This window comes from Podarcis tiliguerta (genome assembly GCF_965153285.1).
Source record: "Podarcis tiliguerta genome assembly, chromosome: 3".
Classification (NCBI taxonomy): Eukaryota; Metazoa; Chordata; class Lepidosauria; order Squamata; family Lacertidae; genus Podarcis; species Podarcis tiliguerta.
The window spans coordinates 44,827,270-44,845,863 of record NC_139536.1 but is presented as its reverse complement, the minus strand read 5'-3'; the positions used below and the strand labels follow the sequence as shown (position 1 = coordinate 44,845,863).

Genomic DNA, 18,594 nt, shown 5'->3' with positions numbered 1-18,594 from the left:
AATAAACCGTATATCATAAGGGCACCACAGCCTCCACTGTCCCTCATTCCAAGGAAACCGGACCTTGGATAAGCACCTGGAACTCCTGGAGTCCTGCACCGCTTGGAGATTGGGGTGGCATGCAACAATATCAATATTACATTTGGAAGATCAAAACTGTTCCCTTTTTTTCCTGCAGGGTCTGTGAACCAAGGGTGGTTGGACAAAGAACAGGAAAGGGGGAAAAATATGTTTCAGTTAAGTGAAAAACAAGCAGGAACTGAGATATGGTCACTATGTAACCCTAGTCTCAATTGTAGTCAATAATCTAGAACTTCCATGGCTAGTCCCCATAAGCATTCTTTTGCCTTGATTATAAACACATACCATTAGAAATCAATTTTTTAGAATCTTTCAGCACTTATTTTGCACATATTAGAATGGAGACGAGGGGAAATAATCACATATCATTCTCTTTAATTCAGATAATGGCAACTCCACTGTAGATAGCCTGGTTGCCTGTATTGGGCCCATGGCTAACCCCATCCTGTATAAAAACGTTCTGGGACACTACTGCAGGAAAGGGAAGGCTGACAGAGAAACATGAGCCAGTTTTTATTCTGTTTTCTGTATATGAGTCGTCTGCAGCAATTTTTTTTTTTTTTTTGCTGGGTGTGGGTGGGGTGGGGAGGCTTTGCTTTCCAATGCGTGCTTTGTTAATACCAGCTGCCTTCGGCACCTCCTATTTGTGCTGACTGATTTCAGCTGCAGTTCTCTCAGATTATGACTGATGTCATAAAAGCTGCCAGCTGCACAGCCTCTTCAGTTTTTCTGGTGATGCTGGCTGGTTATTGTTTTTTTGCATGCTCAACTGAGCAAATACACCTTAAACACAAAACAAAGCCCTTAGCGAGAATGGGTACAAAAGCTTACTTAAGCAAGCAATTTGGCAGATTATATAGCATTAACACATGACAATGTAATTGTTTGCATTTAAGTTATAGCTGTCTTTATCCAGACCTACTCTGCTGCTGTGTTCTATTCTTTTAGTTTAGGTATCCATCATATGCAACACAGGAACCCAAATGCACTCCTATTCCCTGTGTATCTTTCTTTCTTCCCTCTTCTAAGCATTGGTTTGGATATAGCCTTGTTGTTTAGTCGTTTAGTCGTGTCCGACTCTTCGTGACCCCATGGACCAGAGCACGCCAGGCACTCCTGTCTTCCACTGCCTCCCGCAGTTTGGTCAGACTCATGTTTGTAGCTTCGAGAACATTGTCCAACCATCTCGTCCTCTGTCGTCCCCTTCTCCTTGTGCCCTCCATCTTTCCCAACATCAGGGTCTTTTCCAGGGAGTCTTCTCTTCTCATGAGGTGGCCAAAGTATTGGAGCCTCAGCTTCAGGACCTGTCCTTCCAGTGAGCACTCAGGGTTGATTTCCTTAATAATGGATACGTTTGATCTTCTTGCTGTCCATGGGACTCTCAAGAGTCTCCTCCAGCACCATAATTCAAAAGCATCAATTCTTCAGCGATCAGCCTTCTTTATGGTCCAGCTCTCACTTCCATACACCACTACTGGGAAAACCATGGCTTTAACTATAGGGACCTTTGTTGGTAAGGTGATGTCTCTACTTTTTAAGATGTTGTCTAGATTTGCTATCGCCTTTCTCCCAAGGAGCAGGCATCTTTTAATTTCGTGACCACTGTCTTATAGCCTTAGCAGAGGTCAAAATTAATCACATCACATGGATACATTGATCTCGGTTTGGCAAACTTAGCAGAGCTATCTCATGATCATATCTTATACTCTTTTCTCACTCTCAGTTTTAATTTTACTTGTTAGCTCTTTCTGCATTTAGCTGTCCCCAGTAGCTGAAGATCATCAGGCTCTAGCAGCTCTGTTCAGCTCACCCTGCAGCATCAATGTACTCCTTTAGTAAACTGATAGTTTGAGGAAGGGGTTCAACCATACACTGGGAATTTAAGTTTGTGCAACTAAAGTGAATCAAAACACTGTACTGCCCTAGTGCAACAAATCCGCTTTTAAAAAATGCTTTTGCATTTAGGAAAGCGATGGAGAAATGCACTGAAGACTGGAATAAATGACAGATTAACAGGAAGTCATGTAAATATCTACAAACAGATCACAATGAAGGCTTTTTGTTGTATAACCGCTCTGTAAACAAATCAGAACAAATATTCAATAATGACCGGAGATAGTCTAACCACTGCCTAAGCTTTCTGCAACCAAATTAGGACAAATGGTGAATAAGGAGGTCATCTGACTGGCGAAGCCCTGTAATGGCTTCAGGCACTCTTAACTGCATCTTGTTCTTTCTACTGAAAAGCAGCAGCTTCCCTTCTTCCTGCAATGGGCCTCACAAATCCTAAAGCTGCTCTTGATTCACAGCAAGGATTTCACAATTAAATACTTGGTGTATAAATAGAGGGAAGAATCCTGTGCAAGAAAGCAAACTACAAAAGGCCACATGTATACACACACACTAGGGAAAGAGGCAGCCTGGGCGTCTATTTACTCAAAGTCTGGTGTTCCAAAATCCAGAATCTATGAAAATATTATCCATGTGATTTTATTTCCAAGATGAATGTTGGCAGACATTTATGAATACATTGCCAGACTCCAGTTCGTTCAAGAGAAGAGGCATAGCTAAAGGATGTTTAGCTATAGCCCATTAAAGTCAATGTGAGTCTTTTGTAATGCAATATTCATAAATTGATTACCGGTAGTTAGTTGCTTTTCTACCATGTACAGGAAGTATATAAGACAAGCCAAACAGGATGAAACATCCCAAGATAAAAGCAATCAAACAGTACCCAAAACAGAACAACTCTTAAAGCAATATTCTGCCTGACGTTTAAAACATTTATGTACTGTAAAGAAAGATTTCTTAAAAATATATATGTTTCACATGTATTTACCTCTCAAAGAATTGCACGTGAAGGAACTAGGCGCTCATCTCTGGAAAAGGAGCCCCACAAAGTGGTCACCGCACCACTGAAATTATTAAATCTGAAAATATAAGTTTCAGGAAAAAAGAAAAAAAGGACACAGAAAACACCCTTAAAACTGAGATGGCAGGGAGGACTACAGAAGGCAACAATTCCTGCAAAACAGTATTATGCACCCCAAAAAGAAAATGGGCATCTTACAAAGATTAAAACAGTCTTATAGTCTTAGAAGGCATACAAATATGCAAACGAACCACCTAGGAGAGTGCTAACTAAGCTTTGGAAAGGAGGAGGGTGGACTCTAGGCCCCTGTCAGAGCCTCACCCCTCCTTCCCAAAGTCTCACTTACCAAGTTTTGAGACTGCAGCCCTGCAGCTCAGCACCCAGTGCATGTGCACTGCTTGCACGGCCCTAAATGCTCCCCTGCCAGTGTGTGGGGAAAGATAATAATGGCACAAGGTCACCCAGAGAGTTTCATGGCCAGGTGGGGATTTGAACCCAATGTTCAACACTCTAGCTATTATACTACACTTGCTCTCTTGATTGTGATATTTCGCTCATGTGAAATGAGTGTGTGAGAAGCCTGTGGGCTTCTCCTACACATCTGGCTGAACACTGTGGGAAACACGATGCCGGACTAATAGAAAGACCATGGGTCTGTTCGGGCAGGGCTTTTCTTATCATCCTGTGGTAACGGAGAAAAATTGACAACATAGGAAATGGCATGTATGTGAGAACCAGAGGTGGAAATATGGGCTTAAAAAAAGGTTTGTGGTATTCAAGAGAAGTGAACAAGCAGACGGAGAAAGTGAAAGAAGAGAAAGGAAGGAACTGAACTGCCAAAAAGTAAATAGAGGGAGCTTGAACTGAACATAGTAAAGTAGGCATTGAGAGTCTGCAGCCTTCAAATGTTGCTGGACTACAACTCCCATCATCCGTGACCATTGGCCATGCTGCCTGGCCCTGACGAGAGTTGGAGTCCAGCAGCATCTGCAAGGCCACAGATTCCTTCTCCTTGTAGCAGAGGAAGCCAGCACAAAGAATAGTATAGAGCAGGCTTCACCAACTGGTGCCCTCCAGTTGTTTTGGAATACAACTCACATCAGCCCCTGACAGCTGAGGCTCATGGGAATTATAGTCCAAAACGGTTGGAACACACCAGGTTGGGGAAAGATTATACAGTCATACTTTGGATCCTGAACGCCTTGCGAGTCAAATGTTTTGGCTCCTGAACGCCACAAACCCGGAAGTGAGTGTTCCGGTTTGTGAACATTCTTTGGAACTCGAACATCCGACGGGGCCTCCGCGGTTTCCAAAAGTTTTGGAATTAGAACAGACTTCCGGAATGGATTCCATTCGACTTCCGAGGTACCACTGTAGTTGCTTTCAGACCCAGCCATAGTGTACCCTAGAGCATGGATTCCAGAATAATTAAGGCACTCCCCAAACTTTAATTATTCAGATCTTATGACACTGAGGTTTGTAACAAATTAAACTGTAGACCTTTGAGGTGACTGTCCTGGTTTCAAGCTTGGAGGGAAACCTGTTCAGTTTCCTCTCCATCCTGAATAAATGTATGGCCTTGTTGTTGTGCAGCTCTTCTGTGAAAACCCTCAAGAGAAAACTTCCCAATTTATCTTGGGAGTGAGGCAAGCTGAAAAGGGCAACAAAACCACACTAGCTGCAGAGATGTTGACGGCAAGCTTTGAAGTGAACCCCGGCTGCCGCCTCAAGTTGTAGGGAGCAGGCTGAGGCAGGAAATGAGAAGCACGCTGAATTAATCACTTGATGCTCTGATTAAGAGGCATGGGACTCTGTATCATGTGATAGCTAAAACTCTAAGCTCCGGTCCCTCAGACATTATTTGGTACATGAGAAATTTGAACAGACAGATGGGAGTCATGAGCAGGATTACAACTACTATTAAGCGCAAAAAAAGAACTGAGTCAATTATAAATGGAATGTCCAACCATCAGAAGAATACAGTTTAGGAATGGTTTCAATGGCAACCTCCTGTTTTGTTTTGATTTTAATGTGTATGTAACAGTGTATATCATAATCACATCCCCTTTTCTGAATATCCCTGAACCAGAGTAAAATCTTTCCTGCCCAAGAAACAACCTGTGTGTCAGGAATGATCCTATATTGCTCCTAGACTAGGCATTGCTATCTGCTCTGCTCTCAGATCAGATTTGTGGAACAAGTGCTTTCAGAGAGGGGGATGATGCACAGCTCACAACCCATGCAGCCAGTCAGGCATAAGGTCTGGAGTTCCTTCTCCAAGGATGGAATATCTTCATGCAAAAGCCTGAACCTGCTGATACAGTAAACAGCTTTATTGAAACCTATTTATAAGGCATATTTTACTATGTGAAATGGGGTGTATGGGGTGTTAGGGTGGGGGTAGTACCTCTGGTGGAGGACATGTCATGCTCCGAGAGCCAGTGTGGTGTAGTGGTTAAGAGCGGTAGTCTCCTAATCTGGGGAACCGGGTTTGTGTCTCCGCTCCTCCACATGCAGCTGCTGGGTGACCTTGGGCTAGTCACGCTTCTTTGAAGTCTCTCAGCCCCACTCACCTCACAGAGTGTTTGTTGTGGGGGAGGAAGGGAAAGGAGAATGTTAGCCGCTTTGAGACTCCTTAAAGGGAGTGAAAGGCGGGATATCAAATCCAAACTCTTCTTCTTCTTCTTCTTCTTCTCATAATCTGGGGAACCGGGTTCGCATCTCCGCTCCTCCACATGCAGCTGCTGGGTGACCTTGGGCCAGTCACACTTCTTTGAAGTCTCTCAGCCGCACTCACCTCACAGAGTGTTTGTTGTGGGGGAGGAAGGGAAAGGAGAATGTTAGCCGCTTTGAGACTCCTTAAAGGGAGTGAAAGGCGGGATATCAAATCCAAACTCCTCCTCTTCTTCTCCTTCTTCTTCTTCTTCTTCTTCTTCTTCTTCTTCTTCTTCTTCTTCTTCTTCCTTCTAGGGTTTGTCCACCTTTGGTCTCCACTCTGCTCTCAGCTCTCACCTGTACTACTTGAACTGATCTCCGCAGAATGGGGTAGCATATAAATGTACAGTGGTACCTCAGGTTACATACGCTTCAGGTTACATATGCTTCAGGTTACAGACTCCACTAACCCAGAAATAGTGCTTCAGGATAAGAACTTTGCTTCAGGATGAGAACAGAAATTGGGCTCCGGCAGCACAGCAGCAGCAGGAGGCCCAGTGGTGCTCCAGGTTAAGAACTGTTTCAGGTTAAGTACTGACCCCCGGAACAAATTAAGTACTTAACCTGAGGTACCACTGTAATGAATATTTGAGTAAACGAAAGACTGAAGCTTTCCTGTTTTTAAAAGAATCCATCTCTCTCCCACTTTTCCTTAGTTCCCATTTGTCTGTACATTTCCAACAGGGAAATAAAACTACGCAATATAAACAAAAACATTGGTTAGTGGCATATATTCACTTGAATATTAATGCATATGAAAAATTTGACAGGGGGGAATGTGGGGAATATCTGAAGCTGCTTACTGAGCCTGAACACAGGTCCATATAGTCCATTATTATTATTATTTACTCACTCTGGCTGTGACACTCCAAGGTTTCAGTGCCTAACTAAATGTTGAAAATGTAGAAAAGGAAGCTGCTTAATGCAAACTGTTTGGCCCTCTAGACTCAGGGAACATTGGGGAACCTTTGAACCTTCAGGTGTCACAGAATTGCCCTGCTATCTTATGATGAAGGGCAGTATATGTCTATTAAAACACCACCACTTAACAACAACTGCAGCTCCCGCCATCCGAGGTCATTGGCCAAATAGTTTTATTTTGCAGCGAAAAATAATTTAGCACAACCAACATTATAAGTGGAATTATACTAAAGATGGGTGACACCCTTTAATCTTGTTTGCACAGACTCCTGTGTTTGTGATCTATAGGTTGTTCTTTGAGGAGTGGTTTTGCAATCAATCTTCCACTGGTTTTGCTAAGAATCAGTCATGATGGCAAATCAATATTAGGTTTAAGAGCATAGACTTGATTTCTACAGACTTCGGAAAAACTAATAAATAATAGGGCACAACTTCAATGGTTTCTTATCCATAAATGCTGCAACCACTGAGTTTCATTGTTGTTGTTGTTTTAAAAAGAAAACGAAGTACCTTATAGGGCTTTGACTAAAATTTAAAAACTTTAAATGTTCATTCCATCTACATGGGGCATAGCACAAGGAAATTAATTAGAAATAAGTATGAGCCATTCATGCTCCATAATCCCCACTGTGAGAGAACCTCCTAATCAGTGATCAGGATACATGAGCCAAACATTAATAACAACAAAGGATGGGATTTTCTCAATGGCATATTGGCCATATTTTATCAATATGGAATTTCAGAACATGGGGGCTTGCTGGCAAACAATATGAAAATAACGTTTATAAGATTTATTCGTTTACAGCTTGAAAATAGGGTTGTTGACTAGTTGCTGAAAGTGTTTTTATGTGATAGAATATAACAGCTGTTATCTTAAAATAATGTGGTAGTTACCATATGGGAGCTCGGAAAATTTCTTCCCATAGTGACAGGGCTTGTCAAAATATTGAACACTTGGATGAAATGCAGAACACTTGGAAGGTAGGCTTTGTTGCCTTTAAAAAGAACATGCACTGCTACTTCCCCCTCTTCCCCCTGGTCATTTCACTTCCCCTCCCTCTAGCTGTGCTGTGTTTGTAGCTAGATAATTTCATGTGTGTGGAGGCTTCCAATTCCATGCCCCCATGGACTAGTCAGATGGTGAGTTAGGAAGAGCCATTTATCTTAATACAATACAATGGCTATAGCTCAGTGGAAGAACATCTCCTATACATGCAGAAGGTCCCAGGTTCAGTCCCCAGCAGATCCAGGTAGGAGAGGAAGAGAAACTTGCCTTAAATCCTGACGAGCCCATGCACAATACTAAGCTAAATGGACCAGTGTTCTGGTTCAGTATAAGGCAGCTTCCTATGTTCCTAACAGCTTCTGAAATCTCAATTTCTCCATGCTCAGAGAATGTTACTGCGACTCAGAAAACGTCGTACAAAATGCCAGCTGGCTGCTGCAGGCAATTGACATGAACCTCTGGTTTTTTTTTTTTCTACTGACATTACTTAATGCTTGGATGTATTTTGCATAATTAGGTAAGGACCCCATGACGGTTAAGTCCAGTCAAAGGCGACTATGGGGTGTGGCGCTCATCTCGCTTTTCAGGCCAAGGGAATCAGTCTTTGTCCACAGACAGCTTTCCGGGTCATGTAGCCAGTATGACTAAACCGCTTCTGGCGCACGGAGGACTGTGACAAGTGCCAGAGCACACAGAAATGCTGTTTACCTTCTCGCCACAGCAGTACCTATTTATCTACTTGCACTTTCGAACTGCTAGGTTGGCAGGAGCTGGGACAGAGCAACGGGAGCTCACCCTCTTGTGTGGATTTGAACCACCAACCTTCCGATCAGCAAGCCCAAGAGGTTCAGTGGTTTAGACCACAGCACCACTGCGTCCCTTTACCTTTACATAATTAGGGCATAATCCAAACTTGGCCGCTGCCTGGCAGGGCTTAGCAGGATGGTGGGGCCACTGTCACATATGTAGGTAGAAGGTTGGGGGCAAGCAGATAGCTGTGCCAGGAATTTGGCCTGTGTTGGGGTCAATGCAATCACATGATAGCAATGGAGTTAGTTCAGTTCCACCGCAGAACACCTCATTTTGGGGTTTTCTGCTGGATGCATTTCTGCCCACTTTAATGTTTTTGGGCAGAAGAGGCAGTGCCACACTGGCAGTGATGTTAGCTTCCCTCCACCGGCAGAGGTAAGCAGGAAGAAGAAGGAAGGGGCAGGAGGTAGAGGGGATGGCACCAGTCCTGGTCAATCTTTGACCATACTGGGCCCAGTTGGCACTGCATCCAGAGTAGGAGCATGCATTATATTTCATTATTTTTATTGTGGAACACTGTGGTTATTCTCTTCAAAGAAAAGTATAAATATCAGTTTAACTAAGCCCTGGCTATACTACCTTTTGAGGAGATGACACAGGGCATGCAGACATGGGTAGTGGAACTCGTTTTTTTTAAAAAAGAAACAGCTTCAGGGCTGAAGCTATACTCAGGAGACTGGTACTGAGCTGTACAAGAACAGTGTTGTCATGGTAGATTGTGAAGAGCAGGAGCTCATCATGGCTGCCTCTATAGCAATACCACATGAGAGTCCCTAGCCATGCCCCAAGAGAAGTTCAAAAATGCAGGTGGCTGTGTTGCTCCTTTTTTCATTTCTTTCTTTTATTGTGTTTATTACCCTTCCTTTCTTTTGTCATGGAATCCAAAGTGCCACACATGTGGTTCCTAGGCTGAGCTAGAAACACCCTCCACTTTGTCATTTTTGAACGCTTCTAAAACTGGCTGTTAAACTGCAAATCTGATAGCAATAGAATTCATTAGAAGATATTGCAGCAAAAATGTTGGCTTAAAGAACTCATACACGCGCGCGCGCACACACACACACACACACACACACTTTTAAAAAAGCATATATTTATATCCCCAACTTTTACCTAGCATAATAAATAGCACAATAACCAATTTATTAGGATCAGCTGGCAATCAGCATGTCAGACTTTGGCTGAGGAGGCCTGGGTTGTCATCCCTGATTAGCCATGAAATCTGTGGCGTGACCTGCCGTAGGCCAATCAGACTAGGCTACTTCATGAAGGGATCAAGCACCTAGACACACCACCCTCCAAACTGACAACAATTACCAAATACTGCTCCAGCAGATGTTATTATCTGCTGTGGGGGGGGGGGTAATGAGTCCCTGCTCCACTACAGCACTGTGCAGCCTAAGTCCCAAGTTAGGTTCAGTCCCATCTCCAATTAAAGAATCTCAATTGCTGAAAATGGCCTCTTTGTGAGACATCCAAGCCCATTTCTAGTCAAAGCAGACAACACGGCTACATGAATCAATATTCATAGGTGTCATGAAGGATGATCTTGAATGGAAGGGGTGGAAAAGGGGCTCAGGTCACCTTTCCCTTTCTGATGGTTCTCCACTCCAAATAAGCAGCTCCTGCCCTTCCACAGTTAAAAACATGAATGAACAACATTTTGAATCCATAAGTGGGAAGCAGCTGTACATATTTTTGAAAGAGGAACAGTGACAGGTGGAAGGAATAAGTACGCCTTTCCCCTGGTTTCTTTTTATTTAATATTGCACCTTTCAAGCTGCTATTCTTTTTGGAAATGATATCGTGTATATCAAGGGCTTTGTCACATGTATTTGCTTGAAGTGTGTAGTCAGACTCCAACTTGTGATTGAGCCGGAAAGACAAACAAAATCATCTGCTAACCCTCGTGCCTGATGTAAACATAGGCATTTAACTCGCATTGAGTGTTGTTGTCAGTTTCCTGATGCCGATGCTGCTCTCTTATATCTCTGAGTTGTAATTTGAACTCCAAAGCAGTAACAAAGACTGACAAGTATATCTATTAACCAGGCTTCACTTTAATCATCTGGATTCAGTTTCTGAACTTTCCAGTACTGTCTCTGCATCAGATGTCACAAGTATTACATCTTTCTACTACCGAAAAATGTTAAGATAGCAAAAAGGAGAAAGCAAATTCCATTGAGCAAACACACTTTTCACTGTAGTGAAGCACGGTGAATGAAATGGAGAAGGAAAACACAGGGAGGGAGGGAGGAGCATGGAATGCTTTCCCTCCCCACCTACATTTCCCTTCTTCATTTCATCCCCATTTGTTCACAAAAGCATTTCCCCTCACCATTTCATAATGTCTTCCTATCAAACCACTAACCCACAAAGTCCCATTCAAGTATTACGCTGCATGCCCAGTTGTCTCCTGACAAGCAAGACTCCCATCTTGACAAGAGAGCAGCTTCAGCCTCCAGATAAGAATACATGGCGCAAAAAGGCAAGAGAGAGCTTGCTCAGTGGTAAGGAAAAAGGAAGTGTGTTTATTTGGAGGGAGGACAGAAAGATATGTGTGAATATAAGGAAACTGCCCTAGAGAGAAGGAAGCATCTGCCACCGCAAGCAAGCAGGCAGGAGGCAGGGCATGGCATCCAGATCCAAATCTGCCATCCCTCCAGAGCAGGAGTCAGCAAACTTTTTCAGCAGGGGGCCTGTCCACTGTCCCTCAGACCTTGTGGGGACGGACTATATTTGGGGGGGGGGGGGATGAACGAATTCCTATGCCCCACAAATAACCCAGAGATGCATTTTAAATAAAAGGACACATCTACTCACGTAAAAACACGCTGATTTCCGGACCATCCGCGGGCCGGATTTAGAAAGCGATTGGGCCGGATCTGGCCCCCGGGTCATAGTTTGCCTACCCATGCTCCAGAGTGTTGCTTGAGGCAACTGGCTCAGAAAGGCTCAATGGTAGCTCTGGCTCTTGTTCATTGCCACCAAACCCAGGAAGGCAGGGTCCTGACTCCCTTCAGCTAAAAATGTTGCTTATCATGTTCAAGGTGCTTAGAAGTCATTAGAATAGGGAGGTGTTTAGGAGTTGCTGGGGCGCGAGATTTCAGCTTGGGGGGGAAATGTTATTTTTGCTACTCTTTGGACTATGTTCTTGTATTCCTTTTGTTAGGCCTCATTATGAATTGTTAAGTAGATTGTTTAATCAAAGTGTACAGTTTTTTAGTATGAGATGTTTTAATTAATCTATGACTGTTGTTCTTGTTATATCTTGAAATGTTATATTTTAGTATGTGCATTTTTCTGATGCCGTGAGCCACTTTAAGACCCATGCAAAAGCAGCATACAGATAAGCAATGATGATGAAAAAGTGGCTTTGCTGAACCTTGTAAATAAAGGAAGGCAAATCACACTTTTCTCATTATTCTGGGGTTTTGCAAAAATCCAGAAATATTTCATTTCACTTTATGTGCTTTAAAATAATATCCATATTTTAACTGCATCTGGATTTGGTAGCACAAACAGGTAGTTCCAGTGATGCCTAATCGAAGTAAGACTGGATGTAGCATATGATTGTGTTTGAAGTCTTACTACTGTTCAGCATGCCTGCTTGTATGTTAACAACGATGTCAAGATTGTCCTTGTAAATCATTTATGCAAGGCAGCTCAGTTGTCATCGTTCTCATAGACCATAAAATGAATTTATTCAGACAGAAAGCTTCGTTATCCATGGCTGCATGTGATCATCTCAAGGCATGCAAAATATATTCCATGTGAGTGCAAGGACAATTAATAAGTATTAAATCTGTTGCCATCCATTCATATTTTACAGCAGTAACTGATTTTGGAGATACGCAAAGATTTTATCTCAATCTCTGTTTCATCAGCTGATAATCAGACCTTCTATCATGTTCTTCTTTCCTATTAGCTACACAAACGGAAAGAGTTCTCTATCCTTTTCATGCTTTTCATCATCTTACAGATTCTTTTCTGGGGCAGGGGCATGGAGAAATACTTGCTTTCAATCAGCCATTTCTCTATTAAATATAATCCGTATCACAAAGGAATAAAAACACAACATTTTCTTAAAAGAGTAAAATGAACTCACCAAAGTATGTGTTTTCTCTTTAGCATGAGGCATTAATCATCTGCTGCAGCAATCCAAGCATTGCCCTCAATCAAAGATTGGACATACTGTTCACCACACACAGGTCACAGTTCTTATCTTGTTTCTTTCTAATTAAATCTTAGAGTCATAAGCAGCAAACAACTGAGAGATAAATTAGACAGTGGAATCCAAACCACAGCACAAAATTATCGCTCCACTTCTAGAAGAGGCGAGTGGTTGCTTGTGCCATGATAGTTTCTGCTTATGAAGCTATTGGGGCAGTCATCTGCAATCCTGCTTTCAATGCTATATTTTGACCCACCAACACTGGGGTGATCACGCAGCTTCGTTTCCAATCAGTGCATATCCTCCTGTGACATCCTGATGAAATTCTGCAATATTTCATACCATAAATATTCCAAGGGGTGCTGCTTGAAGCTCCACCACTGACCTGAGCAACTCTCTTCTGCCATGCAGCTGACCTTCGGCAAGAAGCCAGTTCTCCAGGGCCCCATATATAAGGGAAATCATAGCATTGCTTGCAAACAGTTGAAGCTTTACAGCAAAATATTCTATTTGGATGCCTACTTTACAAACCATCTGTTCTGTGGCATAATATTTTGCATGCACATGCTTGCTTTAGTTCCTACAAACATACATATGCGCATATATATATACAGTGTGTGTATATATATATATATATATATATATATATATATATATGTCATTATTGATAGGGTTAAACAGGGGAACCAGACAGATGGGAGTTTACCAGCACATTTTATTTTTCATACTATGCCAATCAGCTTTTATGAATTATTAGAAGACAAAACAAACAAAAATGAAGAAACACAACCAACCTTAGGCAATTGGCTCTTGTACATGTGTGCTTAGCCATGATACACCATTCCATTTCATTCCCTCTCCCACTCAGTTCCCGCCCCTCCCCGTTTGTATTCTATGGTAAGTGAGCAACCCCATTCTTATTTACATTGTTTTTGCCCTCCACTGTTGTAAACAAAATCTGCCCTTCTTCCCTTATGGGGTATCCCAGAGTCCGTATAGTGTCCTTAAGTGGGTTTCCTATCGGTAGGAGAAAATAACAGAGGCCAACCAGAGAATATTGAGAAGCAAAGCAGCTAGTAAGCCTGAACTTTATTAAAGCTGTTGCAACAGGGTGATCCCCTCACATGCAGGAGGACGGAAGAGGACCCTGAACAAAGAATTCCCTGCCCTGGAGCTCAAGACCACCCCTCCATACATCATACATATACCACAGAAGGGGTGTAACCCAAGACCACCCCCCACAAACATCATACCTACATCGCAGAAAAGGCGGTCTACAACAGAAATTTGAATGTTGTTGTTTTTCCTGTCTGCCAGGTTATCTGATAATGCCTTATCTGATTGCCTTTCCTGGTAGTCTGGCCAATCCTTTGAGATGGTGATTTCCCAATTCCTGAGACAATGGGAAGGTTCCCTCACTCCCTCCCTCCTTTCAGAGAAAACATTTGATCAGCTTGGGGGTCAAAATGGTTTCAGGACAGTCTTCCTGTGCTGCTCCAGACAATGTGGTCCACATATCTATGTAAATGCTTGGTTGGTAAATTTATGAACATTTATTATATATATAAGACCTTAAATTTTTTATTACACCACCACACAACTAGGGATTCCCCCTAATATTTTTTGTACTTTTGCAAACCTTGAGGTTTTCCTGAGCCTGCTGATACTTCTTTCATGTGTTGATGTGGTCATTTTGACTACATAAGCAAGAACACACACAGGGGCATGGCTGGGGGGGGGCACAGCCCCAGGTGCACTTTTTTAGAGGGGTCATGACCAGGCGCCCCCATGACAAGCTCCCTCATTGGAGCCTGGCTCCGGCACGCAAGGGACCTGTTGAGGCATCTTTTTCGCACTCAGCCTCAGCAGCTCTTCTCCTGGGACAAGCGTGACCCGGGGGTGAAGTGTGGGAGAGGCAGAGGCAGCGTTGCCACCCCTTTTCTGCACTGGGCTTCACATGCGAGGGAGCAAGCAAATATAACCTTTTGGGTTTTTTTGTGGTGCAGAAAGCCTACTTTTTATGTACTAGAAATAACACAACTGGACTTAACAGCATACCAGCCTTTTCAGAGAAGCCATTGGATGAGAAGAGGACCTTAAATACAGGCAACCCTTAGGTCAGCAGCTTGGTCCATAGCACAAGTCAGCATGGGCAAACCCTGCGGAATTAACACACAAATAGATGCCCCAGGGCAAAGAGAAGAAGAGCTCATCAAGGGAACTGTGTTTTGGGGAGCGGGGAGCTTGTTTTTGGAATTGAGGCAGTTTGGAGGTGTCGGGGATGACCAGAAATAAGTGATGTCAGGGTATCCATTGGCCAGTTGGCTTCCTTAGTGCTCTGCTTGTTCCCATCATCTGGGAGGGAGGGGAATCATATGTCATGATCATGAGTGGAAACTTATCCTGTCTCCTGCTTTCATAGCATGTGAATACGTATGTGCATATACATGTGCTTATCAAAAGCACCATCTGAAGAAAGACACAACTGGGTATGATGGTGGTAGCAGCCCCATTGGGGGACTATGTCTGTCCTGATGACACATCAAGAGGGATGAGGAGGGACCTCATTTAAAGCAAAAGGGCTGCACAGATAAAGAGAACTGAGCCTGCACTTTCCCACCACCTCACCTTCTGAGTCCATTTCTCCAAGCCTAGGTCACTTCTGTTATCAGAGCGCAACTTCAGGGAAAAAATATGTCCGTCTGCAGTGCTATTTTCCTAGAAAAAGAGGTGCCAGAACTCACCATGAACACCAGCGAGTTCTGGCTGAAAAAAAGCCCTGTCTGCCTGGAGACAGACTATGGGAAGGTAAAGTACAGATATGCAGTCACATGCAAACACAAGCAAAATCCGTATCCCTGTCAGTGAAGTGAGGCCTGTCAGAGTGAGCTTAGCCATGCCATCTGTTTGCTTGTCAACCATCTGCTTTACTCCCAGGGGATGTCATGTATATTGGCCTTACCTAAACCCCACTGAAGTTACTGGAAGAGTTCTGGGAGCCTTCACTAGATTAGAAACAGACTCTTTATAAGCGGTGTAATAAAAATAATTAGGCATATTAAGACAGCTCAGCTAGCTTAGGCCTAAGAGTGTCAATAAATAGACATCGTTTTCTGAGAAACTGGAAATTCCATGTTAGGCTCGACGCCGAATGTTGTGACAGGAAGATCTGCCGGTAAAGTATAATGTTCTTCCCTGCGCTTTCGCATGCCAAGCACGCGCATATAGAGTTCTCCCACAAACCTACTTAACTTCCATTAGCTGCCCTAAGGAATTACTCATCAATAGTTAAAAGGATTGAGCTCACAGAAACAATGGCTGCTGGTGACTCACCTGTTGAGTCAGAAGGAGCGGTGCAAACTATGTAATGCATCAGACTCTTGGGAATAATGTCGGCTTGATTTATTGCCGAGGATTAAATGAACAAACTGCTAGCCAATGGGACATCCTCCTTTTGCAGACAGCAACTCTGAAACAGCTGCACCAAAGCAAAAGAAGAATAAGAGATATTAAGTTCCCATCTCTTAAGTGATGCCTTTTATTTGATTTACATTCCCCCAGTCCCCTTAGAAAAAGCAGAAATGTTCTAGCTAGTAAGCATAGCTCTTATTTCCACTGCACTGACATGTACCGGAACAGCATATAAATCAGTGTGCATGAGTGTGGGAGCAGAAATGTATGCTTATTGTAAAGCCTAGCTGAAATTCTGGAATTTCTGCTGAATATTCTCCAACTCATTCATTCATTCATTCATCTAAGTTGATAGGGACCACTGTTCTGCTCACAGAGTTCCAGTTCTTAGAATGGTTTAGTAATCAATCCCTTTCCCCAGGAAACTTCATTGGAGAAGGTATCTGCCCTACCGGTGTGGGAACAGTGGTCTTTATATTGTGTTCTGGGGTGACTGAAAACTTATCACAGGATCTTCACTATGAAGATCAGTAAATGGCTAATAGGCTTCCCTAAAAGGCAGCTTGCTTAGCACCCTACACCTATGTGTGTAATGCTTTGCCTAGGGATGTGTTTGGCATAGGGTTGGTTCACATGAGGCAGTGGTCAGCCCCAGAAGGCCTGGTTGGTGTCCTGTATTATGAGATAATGTACACACTACCTATAAAGCACATTTGAAGCACATTCAAATGTGCACTGCAGTTTAGCCTTCCCAGAGTTACAATTCCCAGCAACTCTCTGTCTCTATACACAATATGTATTGCTGGATTCAGTTAATGAGCTCCATCAGTCTGGGCAAAGATGCTTGCTTGCGCAATGGGTCTTTCCCCTCTTCTTCTCACCCATGCCCCCCAGGAGTCAGGGGAACCTCACAGATGTAACAAATTAAGAACTGATATTTTTCTATCCTTTCAATCGATTCAAAATCAGCTGCCCGAGGAAGCTGTGTCACTCTGCCTAATGATAGGGCTGCCCCCTCTGAAGTAGACATTTGGGTATTTGTCAGTGCAGTGAATTGGTAAATGAGAAAGGGTTTCATTGGAGCCAAACCAAATACCAGATAACCAAAATGTTCAGCTTGGATCCACAAAGCTCAAGTTTAAGTCCACCCACATTCAGCTTGGTTCAGCTTCATGGAGAAATTGAGGGATACCACCACCAATACTTTCCTTGCATTATGTTTGCCTGTGTAACTTCAGAAAGTAACGCTGGAAGTGTTGCTGAGGCAAACCAGTGTGCTGGAAGTAATTCAAGACCAGGCCTCCTTTTTGTTATCACAGGAGATGTTTATATTACTGAAGCAAATGTGAGACAAAGGAAAAATACTTATAAGCTGCAGAATCACAACCAACATATTCCATCTAATTTCCATCGATCCTTAACTCATGAATTGGACTGAATTGGTAGCCATTCCAACAAGTGGGACCCACAACGAAATGTTGCAGGGGGGAAGTGTTGCTGATGAGGATTCCTAACAATCTATTCCACCCCCCTTGTTCCCATTATCTCCCCTTGCTCAGTCAGTATTCTATGGCCACTGAGTATGCTTGTTCCTGATTGGTCTGTTGTTATTTTTGGGGTACAAACTCCATCCCCATTTAGGGCTTTTGTTTGTCTGCCGCAAATGCTCTTGTGTGGGGGTGGTGTCATTTGTTTACATAAATGAAAGCACTCAAAAGCCTGAGCATCAGAAATAGAAGAAATTATTATCATTGGTTCTCATTTCCTGTGTGACTTCCTTGAGACATTCAGGGAGGGGGAGACTTTGCATAACACTCTGTCCTCGTTTATTTGGCACTGACCGAAATAAAAAGAAATTGTACGTATTTCTATTCCACCTTTCGGGGCAATCGTTCACAATGTGGCTTCCAATAAAACGTTAAAAGCAACACAATGATGAAGTAAAGAATATGCTCTATAACACCATGGGGGGGTATGCAATAAAATCAATAAAAAGCTTAATGGAATACAAGCAAAAGTACTACTCACATATTCGTGCTGAGATCAATTAGACAAGAAGCATGGAATAATCTCAGATGTATTTGGGGGGAGGGAAGGAAAAGTAATGTGGAATTGATATGATCTGGGAAGAGGCATTTCTCCAGAACTGCCTCTAAATGTACATGGTGTGTGTGTGCTGTGTGAGTGCATTAACATCAATATGCATGCAAGTATGCTGGGAAAAAGAAGAGAAGATGCACCAGAGAATGTACTTTACGAACTCCCCTTCCAGCTTTCCTTTGGGCAGCGGAGCCTCTGAATGACGCACGCAGAGACAGTGTTCACTCAGCAGAGCAAGACAGCATAACAGATGGGCTGGCACAATACCTATTTTCTTTTCATTTTTCTTTTTAAAGGATGCCCTATTTAGCTGGGTTTCATTATCTGGGTGGTTTTATCTTCTCCTTTTAACACTTCGTTGGTTTTTTACATGGCAACGAAATAATAACAAAACAAAGGGCATTAGAATTGGTTCCAGGCAGGGATATAAATGGAATGACTAGAAGTCACATAAAGGAAGAGGACGAAAATGCAGCAGAGGCAGCCTTTATGTGATGGCCATTT

The 18,594-nt window shown here is 43.0% G+C and overlaps 1 long non-coding RNA gene across 1 annotated transcript; it reads right to left on the bottom strand.

The window, feature by feature from the left end:
• Positions 1-636: 636 nt before the first annotated feature.
• LOC310674590 lies at positions 637-12,967 on the bottom strand. The gene is made up of 3 exons (XR_014509662.1): positions 12,514-12,967; positions 2,921-3,011; positions 637-864 (listed from the first exon to the last, which is right to left on the bottom strand). It is a non-coding gene; the product is annotated as an uncharacterized lncRNA (long non-coding RNA).
• Positions 12,968-18,594: the final 5,627 nt, after the last annotated feature.